Source organism: Falco biarmicus, chromosome 10, assembly GCF_023638135.1.
Source record: "Falco biarmicus isolate bFalBia1 chromosome 10, bFalBia1.pri, whole genome shotgun sequence".
NCBI lineage: Eukaryota > Metazoa > Chordata > Aves > Falconiformes > Falconidae > Falco > Falco biarmicus.
Genome location: NC_079297.1, coordinates 32361121 through 32374330, shown reverse-complemented (window position 1 = coordinate 32374330; position 13210 = coordinate 32361121).

The window sequence follows — 13210 nt, the reverse complement described above, 5'->3', positions numbered from 1 at the left end:
GCGAGTGGGCTCTTGAACCTTCTCTCTCAGCCTACATCGGCTTTTTGGTAGGTGGTACCGCCTCTGGGATGCTGCCAAACAGCTCAGGGGAGTGTGCTGTGGCTCCCTCCACTGCTACCTCTCCACATGGCCTCTGCACAGAAACCAGTGTGAGGGAAGCTGGAGGCTGGGTGCTAAGGGATTGCCCTGGCTGAAGGGAGGGCACGGACACAAGAAGTGGGGAGCTGTAGGTTTTGTAATGACCTATTACTGAGTTTAGGTTGTGGCAGAACTAACTGTGTCCATGGGAATTGCCTTTCACGTACTTCAGAGTCTGGAGACCATTATCGGTTTATGCTCGTAGTTCACACTGTTTAGTGCATTCTAATTGGAGTTTGTTAAACTATTTGGATCGACAGAAGGATAAGCTTATTAATCAGAAACAGAGTCTGAAGAACCCTTATGTTATATGCCATAGTTTTAAAATACTTGTAGTGACTGCTGGTGAGAACGTAGCCTGCCGGGCATATCAGTTTCATGTTGCGTTTCCTAATGAAATCAAGTGACATTCATATACAAAATTAGAGTATAACAAGGTCTGACTTGGTCTCTTTATCCCCCAAGGCACTTGATAAGTATAGTATTATAGTGGTGTACTTCAGTAGGACAATGTCCCTGTAAAATAGAAAGAAAACAGAATTGAACTCAAGAGGCTGCATATTGAGGCGAAAGAGGGTCACAGACACAAAATAAATACATTTAAAATCCACAGGTAACACAGTGGGAAGTCAGTGTCAAGAAGTAATAAACTATTTCCTTTTGAAGCCCTTCTTACCAGCGAAGCTGTGACAATGCTGAGGTGAGAGATCAGAGACCTAAAAAGCAGATATGAGGGGCTGGTGTAAAAGGCTTTAACAAGGCCAAGGTTTATGCGCTAGCATAGATCAGCAACAGGGTCACTGTCAAAATTCAGTCCTCCCTGTAAGGCGAGACTGCCAGCTGGGCATGAGCAGCATTGCTCAATCCAGCGGGTAAATATTACTGCGTGTTGAGCAAGGTACAAGTCACAACAGAGCCCTGCTGGAAGCAGTGTTAGGAGGGCTTTGTGGTGACTGATTCTTATCGTTAGTTATTTATTAATAGTTAATAATATCAATCTAATGAATAATTAATAGCTCTTTGAAAAAAAAAATTGTTTCTTCATGTTTTCCTTCCTCTTCCGCTCTTTCTTTGTACATCATCCACCCTTAAGGGTAATTATTGTGGGTCTGCTGGCACAGATTGTTTTGATTTGGGATAAAGCACAAGAGTGTTTTGGGAAATGAAACACAAAAATAAAATAGATATTAGAAACCCAGAAACCTCTGTGAAATTGCCAAGCTTGCAACTTTCACAGTGATTCCTTGTACAAAGCATGGAAATATCTATTCCTAGGAACCTGGTATTAATAAACTACCATAGATTATTCTCTGGTGTTCATTTTGCAGGTTCCTGTGGAAGGGAAAGAGGTTTAGCTCTTCAGGTTAGGGTTAAGGGAGAAGAGGTTCAAAATCACTGCATTTTAGCCTCCCTGGTTACACCTTACTCTCAAAGTCATACTGGTGGTGTCACTGAAAACGGGCAGGGTCAATGCTCTTTGCAATGCATGTTCCCATGGGCCCCGCATTTAGCCAGGGCCAGCTGCCCCCTTCCAAGGCAGACATCTCAAACCCAACATCCCTGACCCAAGGCTCCTGGAAGGGAGTAGAAAAGTCCCACCTATTTCATTAGATTTTTGGATCAAAGGATGTAATCTGCCAACCTACTGAAAGCATGTGCCACAGCAGAAAGGGATTTAGTCGGTGCTGCCGACCTTACTGAATCAAAGCTGCTGTTTGAGGTGAGAAGACCCTTGTGTGAAGGTGGCCTTGGGTAAGGTGGACCAGAGCGGGTGGTGGGATGTGCGCTTAACATGGCTGGTGACTGTCTTAACTGCCTGTAACAAATGACTCAGTGTACTATTTTTGATTCAGCAACAGGAGAAAGATATGTGATACAAACCTCCACACCTCCCCAAGGAGAACTATTAAAAGAGCAGAAGACATTCTTGAGAGGCTGCAGATACTGCTGCCTCCATCCTGCTCTCAGCACTGCTGGGTGCCTACAGAGGACGTATGCTGCATGTTTTTATGGCTTATGCCCCTATTTTAATACATAGTGTGACTTTAAAGAATCATCACACGGGAATGACTCAGTTTAAAAGTGATTTTCGAAAATCAAAACCCACAGCCCCTTTTCACAATTTTCCCCTGTCAACCTTTGTGCCTGGTGGACTTACTGAGTTTAAATGTAGATAGCAACTGTGAGAAGTTTCCTAAGCAGCTCCCTTACTGCAAAGCTAAGCAGCCTTAAATAAGCAATTCCATCTGAGCTGGAGGGACCCCACAGCGGATTGTGTCTCTTCTCCTCTCACAGGAGCTGGCACCTGCCCTGGCAGCAGGCATTGAGCACCCCATCCCATCCCTCTTCCCCTGCTGCTGTAAGGGTGGCAAGATCCTGAGCTGGGAGCAGGGCTGCCATGTGCTATAGCAGTAGGTGAGAGCCGCACTTTTCCTTCCCAGGGTGTGTTTTTGTTCATTTGCTATTTTAAGTAGCAAATACCTGTTTATTGCTTTGCATTTATGTTTTCTCTGCTCAAGAGAGGGTAGGCACAGTGTATAAATAGCATTATTGTCATTATAGTCACAATAATGTTATTCCTGAGCAGAGCTGAGGCATAGAGATTGAAAGCAAGCATCAATGCTAGGAGTAGGAGCCCTTGCCTTCAGTGAGCTTCAAATCAGGTCCCCGTGTTAAATCCTGGGCCTTTAAATCCAGCCTTGCCAGGGAGTTCATTAGCACCAGGATTTCCATCTCAGGGCTGGGCACCATTAGGTTAATGGGGTGGGCAGCTGACCCAGATAGTCCCTGATGGTGCTTTTGTGGCAACAGTAATGCTGTTTCCTATGTTTTAAGTTAAAAGTCTCCTTCTGCTTCGGTATCTCTTGGGAACCTCTTCCTGTGCCTTGTGAGTAAAAATCTTGATTTGTCTCTTTTTCTTTAGTATGAGACAATATGGCCCATGTGCATATTGTGTAATTCTATATGCTGAGGGGTTTGAATGACTTGAATGTTTATGTCATGGTCTGAGATCAGCCTGCACTGTTTGTCACATACTGGAAAGAAGGTTGTAGTGAGATGAGTGTCAGTCTTTTCTCCCAAATAAAAACCAACAGGACAAGAGGAAACAGCCTCGAGTTGTGCCAAGGGAGGTTTAGACTGTCTGTTAGGAAAAACTTCTTCACTGAAAAGGTGGTCAAGCACTGGAACAGGCTACCCAGGGAAGTGGTTGAGACCCTGTCCCTGGAGGTATTTAAAAGGTGTGTAGATGTGGCACTTACGGACATGGTTTAGAGGTGGACTCAACAGTGTTAGGTTTGTATTTGGAGATATAGTTATTGGACTTGATGATCTGAAGGGTCTTTTCCAACCTAAATGGTTCTGTGATTCTAATTTCTTGCTGTTTCCTGGTGGGTGCATACAAGTAACGAGGACATTTTCTATACCCTGTCTTTGCCCCAGATGCATTATTTCAATTTAGTTAGCTCTACTCTAAAAAAAGTTAGCAAGATAATGCTTCTTTCATTGGATGGGTGGAAAAGAAGAGCAGGACGATTGGTGTGTTCTTGCAAAATGTATGGATTTTGTTGGAGCAGAGTGCCCAGAGAGCAGCTTCCTAATGTAAAATGACAGTAGATTTTGACCCTGAGGGTAAAGGAGCTGCCCTGTGAGCCATCCCCAGCAATGTTTGAGAAGATGACTAGCACTCTGTGGGCGTGCTGATCACTGAATACGTGAGGGTGGCTTGATTTGGAAGAACTAATGGCTGGCTTCGCCAGCCACAGAAAGCTCATGCTTGCTAGGAATTTATCTAGAATTATAGGCAGTAAACAGGTATTTTTCCAAAGGCAGTATCTATCTTTAGAAATGTCTCTGTAGAAAGTAGCCATTATTTTCTCACAGATTTCCTCTATCAAGTGTTGTCTAGACATCCGTAGCTGAAATCTTTACACTCAGAATCCACCTGCTTTACTAAATGGATGCATTTGATAGTGACATTTAAGGTTTACATTTGAAATGTTGCTCTTTCGTGTTTTGTTCTTTTAATTGCAGCAAAGTTGTTATTCCTTTATTGGATTTTTTTCCTACTTATTTTGTTCGTTACTGTACATAGCCTGAGAAATACGTCACTTCTTTTGTGTTCTTGAACAGCATCTGCTTAAGGAGAAAAACAGAAAGTTCCACAGCATGGCACAGCCCTTTGACCCACAGTCAGAACTCTTAAATTATAGTACTACCATTCAAGATAGTTCAATGGTATCACAGGTGTTTCTACTGTTATGTGCAGATCTGTTTTCACTGAGTCTGTTTCCTTTGTTAAGGGGAGCTCTACTGAGTCTTAAAATATAGGTTTCCTCAAAAGTTTCATATTCACTAGGAACCTCACATCTGATCCTACATTCTTCGCTCTGCTTTTCTGCTTTGCAAGTTACACAGGAGATGAAATCAGATCAGTCCTCATAGTCCTTATTTTCTGCTTCCTCCTCAGTTGGGAATAGTCCCTTAAACCTGGCAACTAAACTCACCCTGTTTCTGTTCCTTCCAGATACGCAGCACTGAAGTGCCACATCCATGCTAGCCTTTTATCTTCAAAGTGGGAACTGCTTCTTGGCTAGATGAACCAGAATCTTTGATTTTATGTTTTCAGAGAGAAGAGGATAAAGGTCTTGGCACCAAAGCCACTCCATAAATGTGTTATGTTGCCCGAGTGGTTTGTGTTCTACTAGTAAAACTGCAATTTTTACTTTTCGCTGATGTTCCATAACATTAAATAACTACCTGAAGAGACTAGTATAAGTACAAGACTCCCTGCCTGCTTATTCTCCTTGTTTGGACTTGGCCTTGAGGTGACCCAATGTGTAACTGTTGTATGCCTAAAAACCTTCTCTGTGAACCTCTGTCTGGACTGTCAGAGATCTCTTGCTGCCTCCTTCAGGTGACATCCATTTTTAAAAGAAACAAAACTAAAAATAAAATCTTTGTTTAACAACTACTAGTATTATCTTGAAGACAGCTCCTTTGGTGGTGGTGGACAATATGCACCCTGCGTTTCTTCCCCTTTTACACACGTATTGCTAATTCTCCACCTGGAGTCCTGTAGGAGATATAGGGGTGTGCAGCTGCTGCATAAGCCATCCTTCATTTGCCATACCTTCCAGAGATGTTCACCTGGTGAGGCAAGAATCATGCCCAGGAATGTTGTTATCAGAACGGCCTTTATAGTTTTGTTCTGCTTTAAAACTAATACTTAAGATGTTCTGTGTGGCTCTGACTTGCAGTCAGAGACAGTTTATTAGTAGCCCTGTTAGGTTCTTCTACTTTGTAGAAGAAATAAAAGTATTTATGATAGTAATAATCTTATACTGATGTATCGTAGAGTTAATGCATCCATATGAAAATCCACAATCTTGCATTAAAACATATTGCCAAATTTACACCAGTCCACAAAATTGTTGGTAGCTTGTTGTCATTACTCAATATTCAGTCATCACTGGTTTTCACATTGACTCTTGGAGAAACTACCAAAGTGTGCTAAATTCAACCGGTGTGTTCTTACTGACTTTAAAAAAAAATCTGGATGAAGTTCACAGAATGCCTGACTAAAATGGTGTGCTGGCACTTGTACTTCATTTTTTATTTTTTTTTGAAACAGTTTAAATACAAAAAAAGAACCAAAACCAAACTGATGAGCATTAGTTGAGAAGTTTGATTTGATCCTTAGTGAATCATAGGGGGGAAATTCTGTTAGGTCATTTTTACAGTTCACAGTGTAGCTGTAGCTCATTCAGTGCATAACTGTGGGATGGAAAATTTGATAATTTCCACATTTTTCTGACACACAGAAATACTCCCTTAAAGTTATAACCTTCTTTAGGTAAGACTCCAATAAGTTTGTGGGATGTCTTATTCCATTTTCCAGCCACACTAAAAGAAGTGTGAGTATTTGCAAACTAGTATCCAAATTTAAACTAACTTCTAAGAAATAACAAACAACAATAAAACAATAGAGTTTACCTGCAAGGTCGAGTTGAAAGGCTTGTTCTATGCAGTGTTGGGTTGCTGGATGAAAAACCTCGCATCTTAGTAGTTTAATACTGTCAGATGCCTTTGGAGACAACTGTAGTTTGCTGATACAAACATTTAATCTATTTTCTCCAATTCTAGTTTGTTTACTTGGTTGGCTTCAGGTAACTGTCTGGTCTTTGTGGCTCTGATACATACATGTAGTGCTTGATGTTGTCAGGTACAAAATTTGATATGGGAAGTTAAAGACAGACAGTCTTGTTGACTGTGGTTTGTGTAGGAATTTCTCTTACCTTGGAGACAACAGAGGACTTTGCTAAAGTAACAGAGAAAGTCTTCCATTAAAAAGCTGCTGCAGTAGAATACTCCTGGGACACTGAACCGAGAGTGGTTTATTACAGAAGAAAATTGCAACAGAAAAAAAGTATACGCCTGCTGCTCTGTACCTGGGCTCAGTAATACAGACACTGCACTTTATATATACATACATAGTGTGTCATACTACATATATTAAAAGAAAGAAAAATTGCTCTTTTTTTTAAGGGGTGTGGGTTTTTTTCTGGCAGCAGGAGTAAGACCAAAGTATGAGTCCTATCAACACGATAGTTAGCACTTGTCTTGAGCAGGCTGTTTGCAGCCCGTTCATTATCAGTTCCACCAACTAAAATATTGTTACCTCGCTACAAAGTAAGAGAAGAGCTATAGTTGGAGGACAAATTAGTTAAGACGTAAACCCCCCACAAGGGATGGATGCTAACACTCCTCAAGTATGAAATCTAAGATCTATATTGTTTTCTCATCACTAGAATTTCACAGCAGGGTAAATATACAATTACATCTTGTGGTTGAGAGTAGAGAGGGAAAGTGAAATTGCTCCTGTCAGATGTGATATCTCCTGGAAAACAAACTGGTGGTGGAATGGCTGAATTCAAGATAACAGAACCTCAATTTCTGGCTTTGATGTTTTTTACCAGCCACTTTATTTTTAGCAACTTTCATAGTGGGGAATAGAACACTCATCACTCACTTAAAATAAAACAATTTGAAGAAAGCAAAAACTCAAGTTAAATTCAACCTTTGTTTATACCAGTTTGTTGGGACTTCTGTAGAGACTCTCAGTAGCATAAATAACATGCCAGATGAATATATCTACTGGAGCACTGTGTGGACTAATTCAACTGAAAGCTACAGCCAGAGTCTCCTGGGGCTTGCACAGTGACTCATAAGTTATACCTTCCTGTCCCAAAGGACTCTGTACACCTGAAACAAAATTATTTCCATCCCCCTCAAGTTACATCAAATAGTGCTCTGTACTGCCCTTTAAGCGAAAGGGACCATAGATGTATTATACATACCTGGAAGCTTTAGAAATACCTCTTTTGTGATGGGTTTCTCCAGGCTTTGTACATTATTTTGAAAGCAATTTTTTTGGCAAACATGAAAGCTGTAGGTATGGTCTGAAGCACATACTGTACGTAAAAGCAGTCGCCTGAGTGGCCCCGTAGCTCTTTTCTGACATTATCCTTGATTATATCCTCCTCCAGTAACCACTGCATTTAAATCTCTTCAGGGCAAAAATCACTTACTCTACACAGAGACTCAGGGAGATGATATAGTATTTGCTAATGCTAGATAAGCAGATAAGGACCTGAAAAGGAGATCAAAGAAACTTGGTTATTTATGTCTTTATAGCCTTGGTATTTATATATTTGGCTATTTATACAAGAAGCAAGAGGGATCCAGTCTCAGCAAGGAATACAATCAGTACGAGAAATAATGTTCTTTTAACAGCTTAAACACAATGAACTCGTAGTTCTCTGGATATGAAAATGTACTTATTTATAATAAATTAGCACTTCTGCAGCTACAGGGCTTCTATAACAAATGTAACACATAATTATATATTTTGTTATTTTTCCCGGGTTTATGAAGTTCCCAGCTTCTCCTTGCTAGTCCTTCTCACAGTCCCTGAAACAGCTACAACAGAGCAATTTAAAAGGTGGTGAATTATGGAGTGCTAGTGGTTTCTCTGCTGTGGGAACCATTTATTCACTTTCTTGTAAAACATCAGTGTCATCTTATCAAAAAATACTTCCTCAGAAAAAATTCTTCATGAACTGTGAGAGCTATTATTTTTTTTTTTTTTTGGGGGGGGTGGGGGGGGGTGATTGTTTGTTTCTTGAAACCTCCCTGCTCAACAGATCAGGCTGCCTGATTTCTAGTAGGGTAGGCAGGAATACAGGTGCTGTGGACACTCTGAAATTCTTCAGCTAGCTCTGTTTCTCAAGCTGAATGTAGACCTCAAGCTGGATTTAGATCTCTATCTGGAACATTTTCCTTTCTTTTGCAGACATCGGTTTGCAAGTGCAATGCTATGTAGGTGTCTCACATTGGGACAAACAGTCAGATCTGGGTAGGTTTGTTGGGGTTTTTTTAAAATATTTTATTAAGATAGTTTGTGATGAAGCTTGTGAAATCTTATCAGGATCAGTACTTTTGTTGCTCCTTAGGTTCAGCCCTCCCAAAACTCTCTTCTGGCATGTCCATACCTGACTCGAGGTAGAGCTAACATACGTTTAAAGGCAGTGTGTCCTCTCCAGATGTTTTCAAGTGGACCAAAGAGGAAAGCATAAACATACTGCCCAAAGAACAAAGGATAAAAGAGTCACCTTGTAAATGAAGAGATCAGCATTTCCTTGTAGCACTCTTTGAATGTGTAATGTAAGCAGTGAACTGCACTGTGTGGCTGTGTAAACGGAATTTGGTTTTGCAATACGGTTTTGTCTCCATCAGCAAGAGACCCTTTGTTTTCAACTTCAGCATCTGTGAAGGATTGTTCTGAGAGCTACTCATCATCTACACCTGAAGAGTTCAATTCCTTCGGGAAAGAAGGAATGGGCTTTGCAGGTTAAAGTGAACACCTCCCCAGCAGTTCGCATCTCTGTTAAACATTGCACTGCATCCTGTGCTGGTAGGGTTAAAAAGCAAATAATCATATTTCTTTAAATTTTACCAAGATACGATACAGCACCGCAAGGTGCTGATCGGGGCTGTCCCCTCCCCCAGATACTGAGCACCATGATCCCCAGAGAAACCCATGCTGGAAGGGTTTTAGGCAAACACGGGCAAAAAGAAAAGGGCTGGGGAGGGATGGGTTTCACAGCTGCACCTTATACAGGTGTGACATTCCTCTGAAGAAAAACCAAAGATGTGTTTGAAGGGTATTTGCTTTCCCAGTTAGAGAGATTCGGTGGCTATGACCAACAGTGTTTGAGAGATTAAGCTGCCTTCTGTGAAGAGAACGTGCCTTCTCTGGAAATGGTTTTCAGACACCTTACATAAGATACAGAGAAATGCTTTGCACCCTCACAGTTCCTGAGGGCCTGTGAGGGAAATGACCAGCTGTTGGAGAGCCGAGTGCAGTGGTTAAGGCAGCTATTTGGAGAAAATATACAGTATCACTAACAGCATTTCTGTGTGAGCACATAGGAATAACTGTGTATTCATGTGAGTGTGTCTGAGTTAGAAGAAATGACTGTCACAGCTCTGGAGACAAAGAACACCCGTCCTTGTAACAGTGAGATGAAACTTTGGGAGCCCTGAAGCGCACACTTTCTTTGTAAAATTATCTGGTTTAGCACCAGCTGTAGCCCTACCAACCGTAAATCCAGACAGCTGCTGTCTTCCAGAAATTAAACTCACTGCATGGCAAAGCAGTTTTCTTACCTATGACAGTCAGTGGTGGTGTCCACCCAAGAGGGTGCGCTTAACTGTCGTAAATGATTTTGAGGGAAAGCTCTGCCCTGTCATGCTCGCATGCATTTGGAGAAACCTGAACAGCGTGTGGAGTGCCATTCTCTTCTACGTGCACCTGAAACTGAAAGGCTTTCAGATCAGATCCTCCTGGTCCTTCTCTTGCAGCATTACATTGTGTGTTACCAGAAGAAAATCTGTACCTTTCTCTCATGTATACTTCAGATTAAAAAGTTTAGTGTCAATGGTTTGGGATGAAGGCCCACAATCTGGTGATCCAAAATAGCTTCTTCCAAATGCTTCATTTCTATGCTTCCTTTGAATGCTAGTATTTTTTGAGGAACTGTAAGGCACAAAAGGGACATTTGTTTCTAGATGTACAGTCAATTTAAAAAAGAAAAAAAAAAAAAAAAGAAGAAATGGATGTTAGTTGTTCTCTCCTGCATGAGCTACATACAGCCAGCAGTGTGCATGCTATCAGGAGGGGCTTGGGAGGGTACACGGCTTGCTTCTCCCTTGGGTCTGTCTGGGCAGGCAATGCTGGGCCAGAAGGACCCTCCCTGCTGCCCTTGGAGATGTGGCAGGAGCTGCCCTCTTCCTTGCCAGCTGTGGGCAGGTGACTCCCTTTCCCTCCAGGTGTGGGAGTGCTGAGAAGCCAGTGGCAGGAGCTGCCCCAGGAGCTTGCCCCAGGCGTTGGACAGTGATGAGGAGCCATGCACCGAGCAGAACAGCTATGTGAGAAGTGAGCTGCATTTACACAGTGCAAATGGCTGCCTAAAAGAAGCTTGAGTTGGCTTTTATTTTTTTCAACTCATAAACACAAGTTGGTTCCTCACTTTACAAAGGATTAGATACTATACTGTGATAGTGCATAAAAACATTTTGTTGCTTTATTGCTTAAAACATACAATTATCTTGATTGGAAAGCTGCAATTATTTAAATAATGTTTAGTCCACCACTATTACCTGATATGTGACTGTACAGTCAAGCCAGCTTGTAAAGTTTCTTCCATGTGAATTTGTTTGCAAAAGGGTTATTTAGATGCCTAGGTTTGTCACTCTTTCTTTTTAATAATGAAGAAACTGTATCATCAAGCAGTTGGGCATTACCACTTTGAAGTTCTGCTTACGACACATGCACACCAGGCGTGAGCAGGACGATGCGTATTAGCCACTTTGAGTCCAACTGCACCCTTTCCGTTAGTCCTTTGTGGCACTACATGAACTCGTGCAGCTAATTGCAGCACTACTTTTTCCCTATTTCATAATTATTATGTTGCAATTTGGTTGTTTGGTTGTGAGGTTGTTTTTTTTAATAAATTTTAGAAAATGCTTTGTGTATACTTGGCGCAACACTGGTGCAACCCTGGCTTTGTCCTGAGTAGCCCAAGGGACAATCTGAAACAGGACATGCCTAGATTTACAGACGAGCTATGACAAAGCATATATATATATATATAAGTTGGCAGAGACCAAATGGATATGATGCCGACTGGTGATCCCCTGCCCTCAGTGAGGCTGGTGCCGTGTGGGCAGTTAAGACAGTTGTGGGATCCAACCTGACTGCAGCCAAACAGGTCTGCAGTGCCACCAAAGTACCAAAGAAAAACACTGCTTTTAAGCAAATGGGAAAAGCACGTGAGCATTGGGAGCAGTCACTGAAGATCACAATAGTGGTAAGGAGTATTCCAGTGCTGGCTGTAGTCGCTCGTTCCTCCCATTAGCCTTAGAATAAAATCATCGGCAAAAAGAGTTTTCAATATAGAAATTCTAATACAATCAAAATAGAAATTTAGACACTTGAAACCACATAGGTGGTTTATAGTGCTTAATGTACAGGAAAGCAATCAGTCCAACCAAAATACAGGCAGCTGTTAATTCAAAAACTGAGCCAACTAAATTGCAACTTGGGACCTGTAAATAATTGATAGATAAATTAATAAAGACTATTCTGATGATACTGTAATTACCTGTAGATTGAACTGAATCTACCCATCAGGACAGATGACTGGCTGGTTATTTTTCATGTCTGAGTATTGCAAACACACTTATTTAGACTATGAATAGCATATGTGATTCATTAAGTTCTTGATAATTTTATAATACTCAGTGAACACAAATAAGGGAATACTTAAAGCACTTAACTTTCCTCTTACCTTGCTAAAAAATAAAATGCATAGAAAGAGGGTATTTAGACTAAGAATTATAGAATTATTATAGCTGAAAACGAGCCATGGCTTTATGTGTAGTAAGCAGCATAACACTGAACACAGACAATTAAACTAGAGATACAGGGAATCCCTGACCAAAAGCTGAAGGTGTGTCTTGATAACACCCTATTCCTTTATCCCAGTTCTCCCATTTAACATAATGATTTTTATCAGTTTCCTTGGCTATTCATTGGTGATCGTGCTTCCCTGGGAGCTTCAGAGGCTGCTCCCTAAGCTGGCCCCGCTATGTGCAATTTTAACCTTTAGAATTCCTGGGAAAAAAGCTAATATAAAATAATTTACCAGCTACCTCCAAAGAAGCCGTTCCTTGAGCAGTATCAGGAATAACAGAGAGTTGGCATCTGTATAATCCTGTTTCCTCCAGCTGTATATTTGTCAGAAATAGCGCAGCATTGCCTTTTTTGCTTCACTGTCTAACATGTAGGATCCTACTCTAGGAGGACTATGGTTTCCCGCTATAAATGTAAATGGCATCTTTTCCTGGTCAGTATCTTGGGTTTTTAAATATCAGCTGATTCTCATATTGTTGTTATCCAGTTGTGGTATACTCTATTTGGAGATCATTCATGGCACAAAGGTATGTACATTCAGGAACAGCACCATTAGTTTAGTGCTCATTTGTACTTTCAGGGCCTCTTCAAAAGGAAACAGCACAAAGAAAGAAATGCATTCTTGTAAAAGAAAAAAAAAAGCTCTTTTGAAACATGGCAGCTGTTGTTTGGCTTTTGAGGGATCATTCAGTTTTCAACATCCTATTTTATTATGCTACCCCTCTGCTTCTTAATTAGCTTTTAAAAGCACTTCGTAATCCTGGTCTTAGACTCCCTCTAGTGAAGAAACAGTATGCAACTGTATGTGCTTATTATGTGAAAAAAATCATGTGTTACAACAGATGTTGCATCACTTCTCCATGGTACCAAATGCGCTGGCAAGGTCTGCACAGCCTTTAGAATAGGTGTGGGCTCAGGAACTTCACTCATTGCTACTGCAGTATCCAGTGTCTTTCTGTGACTGGAAATTTCCATACATGCAAGTTTGCATAGGACTCTGCTCCGTGGTTGAGTAACTCGTCCTCCCCTACATGG